Source organism: Bubalus kerabau, chromosome 16 (assembly GCF_029407905.1).
Source record: "Bubalus kerabau isolate K-KA32 ecotype Philippines breed swamp buffalo chromosome 16, PCC_UOA_SB_1v2, whole genome shotgun sequence".
NCBI lineage: Eukaryota > Metazoa > Chordata > Mammalia > Artiodactyla > Bovidae > Bubalus > Bubalus kerabau.
The window spans coordinates 21,409,360-21,427,243 of record NC_073639.1 but is presented as its reverse complement, the minus strand read 5'-3'; the positions used below and the strand labels follow the sequence as shown (position 1 = coordinate 21,427,243).

The 17,884-nt window shown below is 39.9% G+C and overlaps 1 long non-coding RNA gene across 1 annotated transcript in view; it reads right to left on the bottom strand.

Annotated features, from left to right (window-relative positions):
- LOC129630207 (uncharacterized) overlaps window positions 1-17,884 on the bottom strand; it is a 35,500-nt gene that overhangs the window by 13,605 nt on the left and 4,011 nt on the right. Inside the window, exon 2 of the long non-coding RNA XR_008703597.1 lies at window positions 13,633-13,673. This is a non-coding gene — a long non-coding RNA (uncharacterized LOC129630207). The remainder of the gene's footprint in view (window positions 1-13,632; window positions 13,674-17,884) is intronic.

Here is a 17,884-nt window from a genome sequence, read left to right as displayed (position 1 = left end):
ACATAAACCACAGCATCAACTGCCCAACTGTTCTTCCTATTTCAGTTCTTATCCCTTCAAATCTCTCCTCCACACTGACCATATCACTCCCTCTCCCTGCAAAGACCGATCGATGCCTTGCATCCCCTGCTGGATGAAGTTCAAAACACTTAACGTGGCATTTAAAGTCTCCCTCTTCCTGGCTCTGCCTATCTCTTCAGTGTCATTTCCTGCCACATGGCTTCAGCTCAGTAGGAAACACTTAATGTCCTATGGACACGTTGTCTATTTCATGCCTCTGGACTTTGCTCGCACTGCTCTTTGCCTGGAATAATACCACTCACCCTTTCTTGCCTGGCTAATTCCTGTTTATTCTTTAAGAACCCACCCAGGCATCACTTTCTCCAGGAAGCCTTCCTTGACCTTCCCATACTGATTAAGGTTTCCTTTCTCCTTCCTGAAAACTCCAAGCTTACATTTTTTCATAGCATATTTTACGAGCTTGTATGTATACGAGCCCCTCTACCCTCTGCCAAGAGACTGTGAGCTGCTAAAAGATGGAACCTGGGTTTTAAACTGTGTATTTCTGGCACCTAACCCAATGTCTGGTACCTAATAGATGCTCAAAACATTTTTGCCAAATAATTTTGATTGAGTTTCTGTGTACACTGGGATGAAGGCCCCTAGCCAAGAATCGACTCCTAGGGTCAACTTTCTTAAATCATTTCTTTCTTAAATCATTTCTTTCCTATCTCCACTTCCAGGCCAGTTTAGTTCTGCTTTCAGAAAACATTTTTTGACCACTACCATCACATACCAGATAGTAGACAGGACCTGGCTATTTGGAGAATCAGCTCAGAGTAGCATGGCAGAAAGGGCTTGAACTTGGGAGTCAGAAATGCCTGGGTTTGAGTCCGTTGGACTTTGAGCGAGTTATTTAACATCCCTGAGCCTCAGTTTCCTCAGCTGTGAAATGATCCTAACAATATGTCTCAGAATTGTTTTGAAGATTAAATGAAATAATAAAGGAAGTTTCCTGAAACAGTCTGGTTTACAGTAAGTGTTCAGTATGTTTTAGTTCCTCCTTTGCCCACTTCAAGGAGATCACCCACAAGTTTCTTGAAAGGCTCCAAGATTTGTTCACATTGGTTGTCATGGTAACAGCAGCATCCTGTGGCCACTGCTCTATAAGCCAGGACTGACTGTTGACGTCCTCCTGATAAAGAGGCTTGTGGTAGAAGGGGGAGGTGTGGATGAACAAACTCTTTTAACAAGAGCATGATTCTTTTCTGATACAAATAAGACAGCTCTTCTTTTTCGTCTTCATCCTGGCCCTCACCTTTTCCCTGCCAATGTTCTTCTCAACGCCGTCCTCTTTTATGGCTCAGCCTCCTTCCTGACTCTGCTCGCTAAAACTCTCCTGGATGATATTCAAAGCTGCTTCTGCGTCTGCTTTTGGCATCAGCCAATTAGCCTTCATTGTAAAGTGGTAATAAGCTTCCCAGAGAAGTGGCACAATTGTTGTGTGCTTTTATTTGGTGCTGCTTTCTACCACCATACAGAAAATGTAACAATACCTGCCTCATGCCCTGCTGAAAGGAGGGTGGGTTTGAAAAGCTTTCTGAAGGCCATCTGCCATCCCCTCAGCCATGCAGCAGATCAGACATGAGGCCCTGCATTAGTTAGCACTCCAAGTAAAAGGTATCAAGGGCCTGTATTCCTTTTCATCTCACCCTCCATTATAATGCAGGCTAAAGATGGAAACAGACTCGTGGCTACCCAGCTGGGAGACACACTGAGCCATAGCAGGAATCTTGCCTGAGACAAGGGAGCAGGCCTTTTTCTGATGGTGAATGGAGCCAGTGTTTGCAGCCAGTAGTTTTCCAAGGTCCCCTACCCTGCTGGTAATGGCTCGACTGGGTTACACTGGACCTCATGGGAGGATCTGGTGCTGGTGAGAGTCTCAGAGTGGAGGCATCCTTACGTAGGCACACAAGGATGAGGAGAGGGTTGGTCACTTGTGCTGGTCTGGATATGCTCCCCATGTCGCCTCAGTTTACACCGTCCACCAATTTGGCCATGAATATTAAAAGATTATTCAGACATCCTTAGAGATGTCAAGAGAGATCATCTCTAGTACAGTAGAAATGTTTCTTGTGGATTTGAACGAGGGTGTTCATTGTACCAACGATGGCAGAAAGTTTCAGCAAATCTTAATTGGCATTTGGGATCCGTATGAGTAGAGATAATGACATTGGCTGAGTGAAGTCTCATTTCCTGCAAGCTGAGTATAATATAGATAGTGACATTAAAAATACCTCTCTGGCCCAGTAAAATGCCCTAGAGACTCAGCAGAAGAGATTTAATAAGAAAAAGGAGATTAATTTTGCTTCTCAGTAGTTTCTGAGAATGCTATGACTCTGGGATCACTAATGTATTGCTAGAAATCGTAAGTGCTCTTTCTGTGAAAAAAATCTTCCATCAGAGGAAATCTACTTAACTGTAATAATCTAGCATAATGCAAAACCTAGTTTTAATAAACAAGCTTAAGAAATGGAATATTAGGACACTATCTAAATATTTTCAGTAATCTAGAATATTTTCTAATTTTCTTACTAAAACACAAGTAGTATTTTGACTATTACTTTAAAAGACAAAACCACCCATCAACTGCCCTGCATCAGCAATGTGTTTTTTCTTAGATTAGATTGCAGTGATTTAGTCACTAAGTTGTGTCTGACTCTTGCGACCTCATGGACTGTAGCCTGCCAGGCCCTTCTGTCCATGGAATTCTCCAGGCAACAATACTGGAGTGGGTTGCCATTCCCTTCTCCAGGGATCTTCCTGACCCAGGGATCGAACTCAAATCTTCTGCATTGGCAGGTGGCTTCTTTACTGCTGAGCCACCAGGGAAGCCCTTTTATTAGATGAACAACAAAAAAGGGGGAAAGAATGTTAATTTTATATGAAATCCTTCATAATTGTGCTAATTTCTATTTCCTAGAGAAAAATCCAGATGAGATTCAAAAGATCAAGGATGAATTTTATTTACCTGAGCTCATGAGTTAAAGAGATGCTGCCCTTCCCTAGGTCCTTTTCCTGCTGAGAAGGGGGCCTATGTGGCTATTTTCCTTATGTAGACATTCATATCACAAAGGCCCCAGTTAGACTGGATGAGCTTTGGACCACTTTGCCTCACAGGCCTCCAGCCTGCCTGATCTGTTCAGAATTTGAGGGTCAGAGCCTGGTTTCCTTAGAGGCCCTTGGAGTTCCTCTGAGAGATCCTGAGAAAAGAGAATCTGGAGTACAGAGAGAAGGAGGCTAACTCTAAAAGAACAGGGCAGACTGGAGGGACCAGCTTTAGCTGTGTTCATCAACACTTGGCAATAGAATTTTTGAATGATCCCAAAGCTCTCAGTGACCCTACAGGAAATAGTATGTACTCCAATCACAGAATCAGTTATTGGAAAAGCTGTTTCAGAAAGACATGTTGTGTTTTCACAGATAGGCTTCAGCCTTCTTTCTCATCCTTGGACTTGACACTGGAAACAGAAGGGACTCAGTGGCAGCCCACATGAATGGTGCAGGAGAACAGAGAGCCTCCCTCGCTGCCTTTCTGTAAGAATGACCTGGGTCCTCTGTCCACCAGCCTCCCAGGGATGCTCACAGCCAATAGTAGCCTCTTTTTAGCCCTTCCTGGCTTGCTTCCCCATTTAATCATTGTTTCCCTGTTTTTTCACACATGTATTTCATTGTCAGCTTAATGATTTTGGTTGTGCATATGCGTGGTTTTCTCCTTGCTGGTACCATGACGCTCTAAAAACTGTTGGGGAAAGCTTGCATTTTAAGACACATTCGTCCTTTCTTATCCATTCTGAGAATCTTCACTCCCTTTTCCCAACAGACAAAAGACAACTCTTACTTGCCCATCTGTGTGAATATTGAGCCTTCATTTGCATTGCTGGTGGCAAGGTTAGTGCGTTTTTCCAAGGTTATAATAACTATTCAGAAAGATTTGTTTATAGAAGTATTTAAGAGATTTTTTTCAACAATGTTCCTTACCTTTTTTAATTTTAGTATTTTAAATGGCCTGAGCTTTGTGCCAGGACAGTGATCCTCAATGTACAGTGGACTCCTAGCCCTTCTGCTTTAAAATACTGTAAGAACAGAATTTCTATGTTTATGTTAAATAAAACATAGTTGATGTATAATTTGAGCAGCTGAACAGTTGGCAGTTATAATTCAGCAGACTGAATTTCTCAGCCAGTGCCTTTCTGTGAAATACTTAGTGATCATCAAATACACAATTACCTATATTTCAAGGAATTTCCCAAAGTATATATTTTGTAGAATTTTTCTGCTAAGAAAGCAGTAACTCTTTTATTGGTTCATTTTGTTAAGTTGAGACATTATCCTTTTTCCATAGTATGTAATCATTTGACATAAAAGAAGTTAGGCAAATTCACAGCGAACTAGTTATCTTTAGAAAGCAAACTGTGCGCAATACTTCTATCATTCTCCATTTTTAAGGGCTTTTTAAAAACTTTTTTTGAGGGGTACTATGCAGACTGTAGAAAATTCTGAAAGAGATGGGAATACCAGACTACCTGACCTGCCTCTTGAGAAACCTATATGCAGGTCAGGAAGCAACAGTTAGAACTGGACATGGAACAACAGACTGGTTCCAAATAGGAAAAGGAGTAGGTCAAGGCTGTATATTGTCACCCTGTTTATTTAAACTTATACGCAGAGTACATCATGAGAAACGCTGGGCTGGAAGAAGCACAAGCTGGAATCAAGATTGCTGGGAGAAATATCAATAACCTCAGATAGGCAGATGATACCACCCTTATGGCAGAAAATGAAGAGGAACTAAAAAGCCTCTTGATGAAAGTGAAAGTGGAGAGTGAAAAAGTTGGGTTAAAGCTCAACATTCAGAAAACGAAGATTATGGCATCTGGTGCCATCACTTCATGGGAAATAGATGGGGAAACAGGGGAAACAGTGTCAGACTTTATCTTTTGGGGCTCCAAAATCACTGCAGGTGGTGATTGCAGCCATGAAATTAAAAGACACTTACTCCTTGGAAGAAAAGTTATGACCAACCTAGATAGCATATTCAAAAGCAGAGACATTACTTTGCCAAAAAAGGTCAGTCTATAGTCAGGGCTATGGTTTTTCCAGTAGTCATGTATGGATGTGAGAGTTGGACTGTGAAGAAGGCTGAGCACCGAAGAACTGATGCTTTTGAACTGTGGTGTTGGAGAAGACTCTTGAGAGTCCCTTGGACTGCAAGGAGATCCAACCAGTCCATTCTAAAGGAGATCGGCCCTGAGTGTTCTTTGGAAGGAATGATGCTAAAGCTGAAAATCGAGTACTTTGGCCACCTCATGCGAAGAGTTGACTCATTGGAAAAGACTCTGATGCTGGCAGGGATTGGGGGCAGGAGGAGAAGGGGACGACAGAGGATGAGATGGCTGGATGGCATCACCGACTCGATGGACGTGAGCTTGAGTGAACTCTGGGAGATGGTGATGGACAGGGAGGCCTGGTGTGCTGTGATTCATGGGGTCGCAAAGAGTCGGACACGACTGAGCGACTGAACTGAACGGAACGGATGCAGAAAAACTAAAGCAGACATTGGAGAAAGATCATCAGTCAGTTGTCGCTTTAGTTTTCCCATAGGTTCTCCATTCTGGAGAAACTGAGAAAATCAGTTGGTTTCTTTAGAAATACTAGTGAACTTTTGGATATGTGATGTCATCTAAAAAATAACTCACCATCCATCACAATTAAACTAGGAGAGTCACAAAATTAAGTATTTGGAGTAGGCCCACATTTTGTCATGTATCCTTCAATAAATGATAATAAAATTTATTGAGACTTTAACACATTCCTGGCACTGTGCTAAGAATTTCACATTCACTGTCTTATTTCATTCTCACAAATAGTGTAACAGATATTATTATATTAATGGATATTATATTAATAGATATTATTACGTCTGTTTTTTTAGATTGAAGACTCGGACTGAGAAAGGTTTAGGAATTTGTGTTGGGTTGGCCAAAAAGTTCGTTCAGGTTTTTCTGACCCATCTTATGGGGAAATTGAACCAACTGTTTTGGCCAACTTAATATAAAACAGAACTGGGTGAGCAGTCAGGTCTGAGTGACTTCAAAGCCTTCATTAAATGACAACGCATCAGGACACAGATTACCAGATAGCATAACTGCACTATCCTGACAAGATGGAAACAGTAAGGAGTTCAGGTGCTGGACAATGAAATATGGCCCCCTAGTTATGTTATGAGGTCAGTGTTTCAAAATGTAATCATGGAATCAGAGGGCAAGAAGCACCCCTGAGGCTTGCTAACAATACCGCAGTATGTTCAGGCAAGAGAGTATAAAATTGCACCCAAGTTGTGATCATAACCATGTGAAAGTAATTTATGTATATGGACTGGGATGGAAGAAAAACTCGGGAAAATGTATTTAGTAGTGTGAAGAGACTATGAGCATTACATTTTCATGTTCTCTTTATGCAATATTTTTTTCTTAATGATAAAATTAAAAGGTTCTTCTGATATATGGAAGTGAAACACAAATCCTAACAGGAGTGCTGATTTTGAGAAGTATGTGAAAGCACCAGTGCTCGGACTGTCACTGTTCAGTTGCTCAGTTGTGTCCGACTCTTTGTGACCCCGTGGGCTGCAGCACGTCAGGCTTCCCTTGTCCTTCACTGTCTCCTGGAGTTTGCTCAGATTCTAGGATTAAGGGCACCTATCAAAATATCACTACTGCCTTCTGCCTTTTTAGTGATGCATGCAATCAGTTGCCTTAGTAAAATACAATGTAGCAAGTGGTAGATTTGGCTATAGGACATGCTAGGCACAGAGGGTGGGGAGCAGGGGAGATAAGGCCTAAACTGTAAACACTACCCTTCCGCACTTGTTGTTTAGTTGCTCAGTCCTGTCTGACTCTTTGCGACCCCATGGACTCCCGCCAGGCTCCTCTGTCCATGGGATTTCCCAGGCAAGAATACTGGAGTGGGTTGCCGTTTCCTTCTTCAGGGGAATCTTCCTGACCCAGGGATTAAACCCACATCTCCTGCACTGGGAGGTGGATTCTTTACCATTGAGCCACCAGGGAAGCCCACCCTTCAGCAGAGTCATATCTTATTTAAGTTTTACTTTTATTATGAAATAATCTCAAGTACCAAAATTTGAAAGTCCATGGAGAAGGATCCTTTCTCCTGAACTATTTGAGAGTAAGCTGCCAATCTAATGCCCCATCCTCCCCGGATACTTTAGTATGCATTTCCCACAAACAAGGACCCTCAAGGCCTCTCTCCTTCATAATCACAGTACAACCAACAAAGTCAGGGGAATGACATTTGTACATTACTATCACCTCATCTTCAAAGTGCATTTAAGTCTTGCCAGTTCTCTTGATTATATTTATGACAGTAAAAGCATCCAGTTAGAATCATACATTGCATTTAGTTGTCATGTCGCTTTAGCCTCCTTCAGTCTGGAACAATTCCTCAGTCTTTACTTGACTTTTGTAACCCTGATGCGTTGAAAGATTATAGGGCAGTTATTTTGTAAAGGGGTCCTCAACATTGATACACTTGGCAATAGTGGAAGTGATACTGTGTTTTGCTCATTGCACCAGGTGGTACATACTCTCTACTTATCCCTTTACCAGTGAGGTTCACTTTGATCCCTTGCTTACAGTGGTGTCTTCCTCCTTCTTTTACTAATTAGCAAGTATTTAGAGGGGATATTTTGAAACCAACTAATAATTGGTTCGATGTGTCTTACAACTAGATTATAAACTCTTTGAGAGACTTCTATATTCTAAGTGACCAACACATTAGCAGTTCAAAGCATACTTTTTGATTGAGATTCACTTATTTATTTTTATAGGGTACAGAACACATATGTCTTCTTTTGGGCTCATGGTTTAAACAGGTACATATCTTTAAAATGTGCAGTCTAATGGAGGAAGGAAAACTTATTTCTGTCAATTAGAATATGTATTCATTTGGTCTGAGAGCTCTTTGATTTTTTTATAGCTGATATTTAATAAAAGATTAATTCATACTTGACAAGTGTTCATTATTTTGTATTTTTCATTCAGTATTTTTTATAACTCAAAAATTTCTAAATAAATTCTTTGTTTTGATTATTATTGCTGTACAACATATCTGAAAACTTAATGTTGTAAGGCAACAGTCATTTTGTTTGTTCACTGTTTTGTGACTGAGAGATTCAGGAGGCAGGGGGTTGGACGGGCAGTTTGCCCTTGAAAACCCCCGAGGCTGCTGCAGGAGGATGTCAGCTGGGCTGCAGTCCTCTGAAGTCTGGAAAGAGCCTTAGACTCAGTAGACTTTTAGATCCACCCCTGAGGGGAGACTTCAGGCAAGTCATTTTATTTTTCTAGGTTTCATTTTCTGCAGATAATGAAATAAAACAGGCAACTTCTTCTGAGAACTCTTCCAGCTCAAAAGTTGAGTTTATGAAATGAAAAAATAATGTTTGGGTATGAGCAGCTACACATAAATCATTGTGCGTATCTAAGGTCATCCTACAAGTAGAAAATGCTACTAAATGAAAGGAGAACAGGAGGATTGAAATAAACATTTTTTGTGGTGAAATAGAACTGATCTTGAATCAATTTTACCACTAGAGGTCACCAGTGTACCATCTCAAAGAGAATAAATGGCATCAAGTCACTAGCATGTCCCTCTCTATGGCTCCAAATGTTGGTCATGTTGTCTTTTAGTGTATTCTGATCTCCCAACAGCTGCCAGAGACATAAGTTATGATGAGGTGACCCCAGTTGTCGCTATAAGTGATGGATCATATGTGCCTAATATTCTGTAAGTGTGAAGGGCCATGACTTGGACCATAAAGAAAATGACTGGCTTTTTTCCCTTCCCACTGGGATGTGTTAAGAGGCAGGGAGGTAATTTGGTAGAAAGTCATGGGAGCTCTGAAGTGAAAAGACACTGTGGAAATACTGTGTCATCCTCTATTGCAGCACAGACACATCTGCTTTTCATGAGATAGAAAAAGGAAGGACCCAGAACAGAAGGTTCATTCATTTGCTTATTCAACCAATATTTACAGACATGTATGAGGCACTGTGCTGGCAATTGGGTTATGCGAATTAAGAAAATCAGCTGGTTCTTCCTCAAGGAATTTAAGGAATCAGGTATAGAAGGCTTTCTGTTCAGATACTCTTAGTACCCACAGGCCACCAAGCGAATTCCCATGTCTGCAGGTGGTCACTTACAGCATGGCCAAGTCAGTGGCTTTTTAAAGTTGATGACATTTTGCTGAGGTGACATTAAGAGTAGATTATGTACCTTTTACATAAAATCCAAAACTAAACCGCAGAGACACGTGCCAGAAATGTTAAAATGCTGAGTTGGATTGTGACCAGTGATGCTTGTTAGAAAACATATGAAAACTAATTTTGAAATAAAACTCTTTAAGTGAGAGAAACAATGCCCTAAGTGAAATGAACGCCCTGAAACAGAAAGATCCATAGCACTTGCCTCTGAAGAAACTCCTGTGAGAAGAAAGAACTCCAGGATGCCTTTGAAGGGTGTATCAATTTTCTCCCCAAATGAAATTTACATCCTATTTTCTCATAACCTTGCTTCATGTGGTACATACAAAAAACCTACTTCAGTCTGCCAGAACTCACAATTCTACCATCAAGGATGAGCAGAAAGGAACTTTTGGGTTCTGTCAAGTTATTCAGCTCTTTCGATAACTTGAGGAGTTATTTCTTCGGCAGCTTTAAGGGCATATCTGAGGAGGACGGGCAAAGCACCTGTCCCTTAGCAGCAAGACATTCTCTTGTTTTCTTCCCTCATTAGAGAAGAAGAAGAAAGGGGGTTGGCCAAATCTCTGCTTCAAGTTGAGGAACCCTTGATCTGCTTTTACTGTGATAAGTGTTACTAATTACCCTGGCAATTAATAATTTTAACCATTTGTTTTCAAAACAAACTACAGACAGGGTCATTCTGCTTTCTGATTGTTGCAAAGTTTGATGACATAGCAAAAAAGAGAGGGTGGGAGGAGCTACAAAATATAATGATGCATTTAAAAAAGTGTTTACTCTGACTATGCCATTGACATCTATTCACGTTTCTTCAATGCCAGCTAGTGTAGTTTGCTTCCTTTTTGACTGACAGGCATCGCACCATCATCTTATGAGACATTTGGTCCTCTCTGTCCCGTTTGTTTCCCTTGAAATAACTGTATAAAGAAGGAGGAAGGAAATTAGGAATTTGTCATGCACTAAAGAGGTTAGAGGTTTGAGGCAGTCTGCCATGGGGCCTGAGTGTCACTGCCCATTCTTGATGGTCTGCCAAGAGCACACGGCCCTGCCTGGCCATTACCCAGGCCGTTTCAGAAGGTGTGGTTGCAGAGAACAACTCTAAGTGACAAGGTCATGCCTTCTACTCTTCATAAAGACTGAAGAGTGAGCTTGCTTCCACTTGCCTTAAAAGCAATCTGTGAGCTAAGCATTCTTCCCACATAACAGCCCTCTGTGTGTGTGCCAGTCTGGGCAGCGGGGGGGTTGGGGGGGTGGTGCTGGGCGGGAATGGGAAGTGGAAGCAAATCAGCATGAAGCTCACGTGCTGTGAGCCATGAGGAACAGTCCTTGGACTTGGACATAGACATCTCACATCTTCTCCCAGCCTTCACGAAATCAAAGTGGGCTAAGCTTGTAAATTGTGTAGAATCCCAGTTCCTGACACAGTCTGACAGAGGAACTCTCCCAAGTGGATTATTTAGTGTAAATGATTTCCAGGGAAACAGAAAACTATAAGGATTATGTCTGTGTATCTAAACTAAGAAAACCTATCAGCAGCCCAGCATTTTAGAGCCTTGCTAGCAACTCACATGCTTTCTTTTATAAAATGCTAATTTCCTTGCCACCCTGACTCCTCTGCCCTTCAAAGAATCACTTTGTCTTATTAAACTGAATCCCTTTTATGCTCCAAGAGCCTGATGATTAGTCTTGGTTTTATAAAAATTAAGTGGAATAGGTACTCAGTTATGAAATGATTGATAATGGTAGATTCATGTGTAGAGAATCACAGAAACCCCAAATCATAAAAGCTCAAATGGAGTGGCTCAAAGATAACTAGCCCAGGAAAGCTTTCAGATCTTATGGCAGCACGGAGCATCACAACCAAAGCATCAAAGGCTGACTCTTAGACATGGGGAACCAACTGCTAAAAGTGTTACTTGAAAAATTCCTCAACGTTAGTTTATACAATATTAGAGAAACAGATGGAGAAGGCAATGGCACCCCACTCCAGTACTCTTGCCTGGAAAATCCCATGGAAGGAGGAGCCTGGTAGGCTGTAGTCTATGGGGTCACTAAGAGTCGGACACGACTGAGTGACTTCGCTTTCACTTTTCACTTTCATGCATTGGAGAAGGAAATGGCAACCCGCTCCAGTGTTCTTGCCTGGAGAATCCCAGGGACGGGGGAGCCTGGTGGGCTTCCGTCTATGGGGTCGCACAGAGTTGGACACGACTGAAGCGACTTAGCAGCAGCAGCAGCAGAGAAACAGAATTAACTTTATCTCAGTCTCTCATCTGAGGAAGCAGAGGTGTATGGTAAAGTGACTCATTGCCTCTAGCCTTAGGGTCAATTTCAAAAGTTTGGATACTTTACAGCATCTGGGCTTCCCAGATGGCTCAGCGGTGAAGAATCCATCTGCTAATGCAGGAGACTCGGGTTCGATTCCTGGGTTGGGAATATCCCCTGAAGAAAAAAATGGCAACTGATTCCAGTATTCTTGCCTGGAAAATCCCATGGACGGAGGAGCCTGGCAGGTTACAGCCTATGGGGTCACAAGAGTCAGACACGACTGAGCAACTAAAGAACAACTACAGCAGCTAGCGCTAATGAACATTAAACTTTTAAACTAGTGACTATATGAAGAATTGAATGAACACATACAGCTTGAGTCAAATCTTGAATCCGGGTTTTCTCTTCTTCAAACCAGTGCTTGTTGCCCTGTTGATAGACCTGATTTTCCGAACCAGTCATTTGCATACCAATATTGCAATTTTTGCCATGTTAAGATTGCCGGGAGATATATCAATAACCTTAGATATGCAGATGATACCACCCTTATGGCAGAAAGTGAAGAGGAACTAAAAAGCCTCTTGATGAAAGTGAAAGTGGAGAGTGAAAAAGTTGGCTTAAAGCTCAACATTCAGAAAACGAAGATCATGGCATCTGGTGCCATCACTTCATGGGAAATAGATGGGGAAACAGTGTCAGACTTTATTTTTGGGGGCTCCAAAATCACTGCAGATGGTGACTGCAGCCATGAAATTAAAAGACGCTTACTTCTTGGAAGGAAAGTTATGACCAACCTAGATAGCATATTCAAAAGCAGAGACATTCCTTTGCCAACAAAGGTCCGTCTAGTCAAGGCTATGGTTTTTCCAGTGGTCATGTATGGATGTGAGAGTTGGACTATGAAGAAAGCTGAGTGCCAAAGAATTGATGCCTTTGAACTGTGGTGTTGGAGAAGACTCTTGAGAGTCCCTTGGGCTGCAAGGAGATCCAACCAGTCCACCCTAAAGGAGACCAGTCCTGGGTGTTTATTGGAAGGACTGATGCTGAGGCTGAAACTCCAATACTTTGGCCATCTGATGCGAAGAGTTGACTCATTGGAAAAGCCTCTGATGCTGGGAGGGATTGGGGGCAGGAGGAGAAGGGGACGACAGAGGATGAGATGGTTGGATGGCATCACCAACTTGATGGACGTGAGTTTAGGTGAATTCCGGGAGTTGGTGATGGACAGGGAGGTCTGGCGTGCTGCGATTCATGGGGTAGCAGAGTTGGACACGATTGAGCGACTGAACTGAACTGAATCTAACCATTCAATTAACATCACTTTCAAACTTTGCTTTGTTCAAAACAATATCTGAAAATTGAGGATTGTGTTATTCATATTTTTCTATTATTATGGAATAGGTGTGTGTGTGTGTTCAGTTGCTCAATCATGTTTGACTCTTTGCAACCCCTTGGATTGTAGCCCACCAGGCTCCTCTGTCCATAGGATTTTTCAAGTAAGAATACTAACATGGATTGCCATTTCCTTCTCAAGGGGATCTTCCCAACTCACAAAACCATGTTCTGCATTGACAGGCAGATTCTTAACCACTGCACCACCTGGGAAGCCCCAAGAAAATACAAAACTATTTAAAAAGCTCATTGTTTTCAACCAGAGCTATAAGCAACAATCTTTGGGAAACACTGATTAGACAGTCTAGAGAAAAATAAGCATCAAGACTGTATAGACTCATTCCTTACTATTTTCATTTTTGTTGATAAATTCAAATCTTGATTCCATGGAGACCCTAAAATTCTGAACTTTTATTTGAGTAACACTAAAAACACACTGGTAATTTCTTACATTTTTCTGTATTGAACAAATGAATGAAATTAGCCAACTATCGGTTATTATTAGGAAATTATAATCTTCAGAAAAGTATATGAAAACAGTTTACCAAATACCACTATCAGATCAGATCAGATCAGATCAGTATTAAGTCTAGTCTTGAAATAAAGTTTCAACAAGTAGAATATATTCTTTACTCACCAAATTCAGGACAACACTCATTCTCCAATGAATTCAATAACCTTTCAAGAGAAAAAAAATAAGTAAAAAGGAAAATGTGAGTTCTTTTTTAGGAATGAGATCAAACGCATTTTGCAAATTAATGAGTGTAAAGTATGAGGAACACACCTGGTTACACTTGAAAGTTATCAAAATGTTCCATTTAGCATATTTCACTTTAAAATATCCACAGTATGTTTAGAACCCTCTAATTACTAAAAACAAGTTCAGAGTTTTTATGAGCTTGATGAGATTATGTAAGACTAGGACATCCAAATGATTTTGGAAGTTTCTCTATTTTATTATTTATCATTTCTTCCTCACACAATACTTTGGCTTGTAATGATAAATGATAGTTTCCAATTTGGGAGTTCCCCATTCTCTATGAAGAATATTTTAATTTATGCTTCTATTTACATAGTTTATAATATATGCACATTCCAGATCACATGAATGGTCATCTTATGATCAGTTGCTGCTGCTGCTGCTAAGTTGCTTCAGTCATGTCCGACCCTGTGCGACCGCCTAGACGGCAGCCCACCAAGCTCCTCCGTCCCTGGGATTCTCCAAGCAAGAACACTGGAGTGGGTTGCCATTTCCTTCTCCAATGCATGAAAGTGAAAAGTGAAAAGTGAAGTCGCTCAGTCGTGTCTGACTCTTAGCGACCCCATGGACTGCAGCCTACCAGGCTCCTCCGTCCATGGGATTTTCTAGGCAAGAGTACTGGAGTGGGGTCTATGCAATTTCAGTGGTCCCTATTGAATGTTTTCCTCATTCAGAAGGGAATTTTGTCGCTATTTTTAAACGATTTTTTTAACTGAAAATGTAATGCAAATGAAACAATATAACAAAAGTTCACTTCATACAAAGTTTGCCAAGGTTTCTATACCCTTTTTATATTCACTTGGATGTACTGTTCCTTTTGGTCACTTTTTGCCATTTCAAGATTTTTTTCCTGTTATTTCGAGGACACATCTTAGTTATCAGCAACATTGTTTTAGCCAGTTTGCAATCTTTTGTGAATGACATGTTGCTTGTGACATTATGGTTACCTTTTTGTATGCTATCTTCTTCAGATAATTTGTCTAAAGATTTCCTCTAAGTTCAAATTCTCTAGCAAGATACATGCTTGATACTGAAATTTTAAAAAGGTGAATGCTCTGGAATTACCATATCCTACTTATTAGTAATCATTTTCCTTCATTTTAAAAATAGTTTTATCTTCCAAGGGTGTATCCAAAATAAACCATAGGGGCTTTTTTTGGGTCTGTTTTTTAAAATGTAGTTTAAGTGTCTTCTTATCTACAAGTCTTTCCATTCTTTTTTAATCCAATGCAATTTATTTGTTAAACAAAAGGACTTTTTTTTTTCATGTTATTTGTTCTTGACTTGTTGCTGTTTTGTTCCATTATCAGATTTTGATGTTTATCCAGAGAATAGATTTAACACATTTTTCTGTTCTCTGTATTTCCTGTTAAATTGCTAGTTTATGGGCTTGATCAGGTCAGGCTGCATTAAAAAAAATTTTTTTTTGCGAGACTATTTCATTGGTGGTGCAGTCTTCTTACACCACAGAAATAAATGCTATCTGCCAGGTTCTTTGTGTATTGTTAATGATATTGGTGCCCAGTGACAAGATCAGTGTTTCTCAACAGTCTTTTTCACTGTGCCCCACCCCCAAAGCCTTTTAGACATTATTTTCCTAATCATCCCCTCCCCCTGGAAAACTGTCTTTTGCCAAACTTGGAAAGCCAGCATGTCTTCAGATGTTTTTCAGCCCCACACTCTTTTTCCTTTACTTCTATGATTCTGATGACACAAACGCCAGGTCTTTTTTGTTGTCCTTGTATTCTGAGTTTGTTATTTTTTTCTTCAACCATTTTTCTCCCTGTTTGAAGGCTGGATAATTTCTACTGAGGTACCCTCCAGTTCATTCTTCTCTCTTTCATCTCCATCCTGCCACTGGATCTTTGGAGACAGTTTTAAATTTTGGTTATTTTATTTTTCAGTTACCCAGTTTCCATTTGGGTCTTATTTATAGCTTTTATTATGTTGCTTATACTTTAGATTATAACTTTTGTTTCAGGAGTTTTCATAATTGCTTGTTCAAGTATTTTTAAATAGCTGGTTAAAATCTTTTCAAGACAACTTTGACATTTGTGCCATCTCAGAGTTGCTGCGTTATTTTTACATAAAGTGAGATTTTCACGGTTCTTCATAAGCTGAATAACTGCGGATTGGATCCTGGACATTTTGTCTATAACATTATGAGACCCTGGGTCTTGTTTAAGTACCAAGGAGAATGCTGATATTTTTGTTTTGGTAGGAATTTGAGTTGGTTAGGTTGAAGATGTAAGTTCCAAACCACATTCTTTGGGCTGTGGTTCCAATGTCACTTCAATCTGGAAAGTCTTGGCAGTGCTTTAGTTTTACTTAGTTCTAGCAATCTTAATAATTTAATAGAGTACGTATTATGATACTCATTTTCCAGGTACAAAGATAGGTTTTAATTCAGTCTATTACTAGCTGTGTGATATTGGACAAGACACTCTTTGAGCCTTGATTTCCTTATCTGTAAAATGGGGTTGATAATCCCTAGATCACTGGATTGAGGACTGAGTGAAATATCACATGTAACATACCAGGCATACTGCAAACCTTAAAGAAACCTGGCTAGTATTCTCATTAAAGAAAGAAATCAGCTTTGGTGAGGAAAAGTAATATATATCCAAATATATACATTTTAAATTACAGAAGATACCTTTTGAGAATTGTATACACTGTGCAACCACCATCCCAATCAAGATATTATAGAACATTTCCATTACAGCAGTAAGCTCCCACCAGCACCTTCTCAGTCAACCCTCTACCCATTATCAACCCGAGGCAACCACTGATCTGATTTCTACACAGTAGATAAGTTTTGTCTCTTCTAGAACTCTATAGTAACAAAATCAAGCAGTCTATACATTTTCCATCAGTCTATTTTCACTCAGCACAATATAGTTCAGGTTCATCTATATTAACAGTTTGTTCCTTTTTATTGTTGACTAGTATTTCATTGGGCTACCCTAGTGGCTCAGTGGTAAAGAATCTGCCTGCAATACAGCTTCCCAGGTGGCTCAGACGGTAAAGAATCTTCTTGCAATGCAAGAGACCCAGGTTTGATCCCTGGGTTGGGAAGATCCCCTGGAGAAGGGAATAGCAATTCATTCCTGTATTCTTGCCTAGACAATTCTGTGGACAAAGGAGCCTGGTGGGCTACAGTCCATGGGGTTGCAAAGAGTTGGATACAACTGAGCAACTAACACACACGTGCAAGTATTCCATTATTTCATTGGGAATTTTTCTGTTATTGATTTAAAAGGTTCTTAGAAATTCCAAATTCAAGACCTTTGTTAGATAATGTATTGTGATTATCTTTTCATTTTCTAAATATCCTTCAAAGAACATGGAGTTTTAATTCTTATAAAGTTCAATTAATCTTTTCTTTTTTATTATTGTTTTTGTGACCTTTCTCAAAAAATTTGCTAACACCTAGGAGACAAAGATTTTCTTCTGTCTTCTTCTAGAAGTTGTATAACTATATCTCTATGTTTCCATCTATGATCCATTTTAAATTTACAGTTTTGTGTATGATATAAGTAGGGGTTGAGATTCTTTGTCTTCCTATACTGATATCTGTTTTTTGGGGGGCACCATTTGTTGAAAAAAGAACTATCCTTTCTCAGGGAATTATCTTGGTATCATAGTGAAAATCAACTGATCATATATAATATGTATAGGTTTATCCTTAGATGCTATTGTTTCATTTATCTATGTGTCTATCTCTATAGCAACACTCCATTTATTTTATTGCTTTAGCTTTATAATAAAGCTTGAAATAAGGTAGCATACGTCCTCTAACTTTGTTCTTACAGAATTATTTTGGCTATTGAGGATTCTTTGTATTTCCATATGAATTTTAGAATCAGCTTTAGAACATGATTACTGAGAGAAATGAAACTCATGGGGCCAGCATCACAATTGCCCAGGCTTAGTTGTCTGTCTAGGGACAACTGATCGATTTGATTTCCTAGTAATTTGTTGAGGACTTCATGTCTATGTTCAGTTTTATATTTTTTAATGTATTCATCTACTTTTGGTATCAGAGTAATGCTGTTTTTATAAAATGAGTTGGGAAGTGTTCTTTCCTATTTTATTTTCTGGAAGAGTTTACAGAGAATTGATAAAA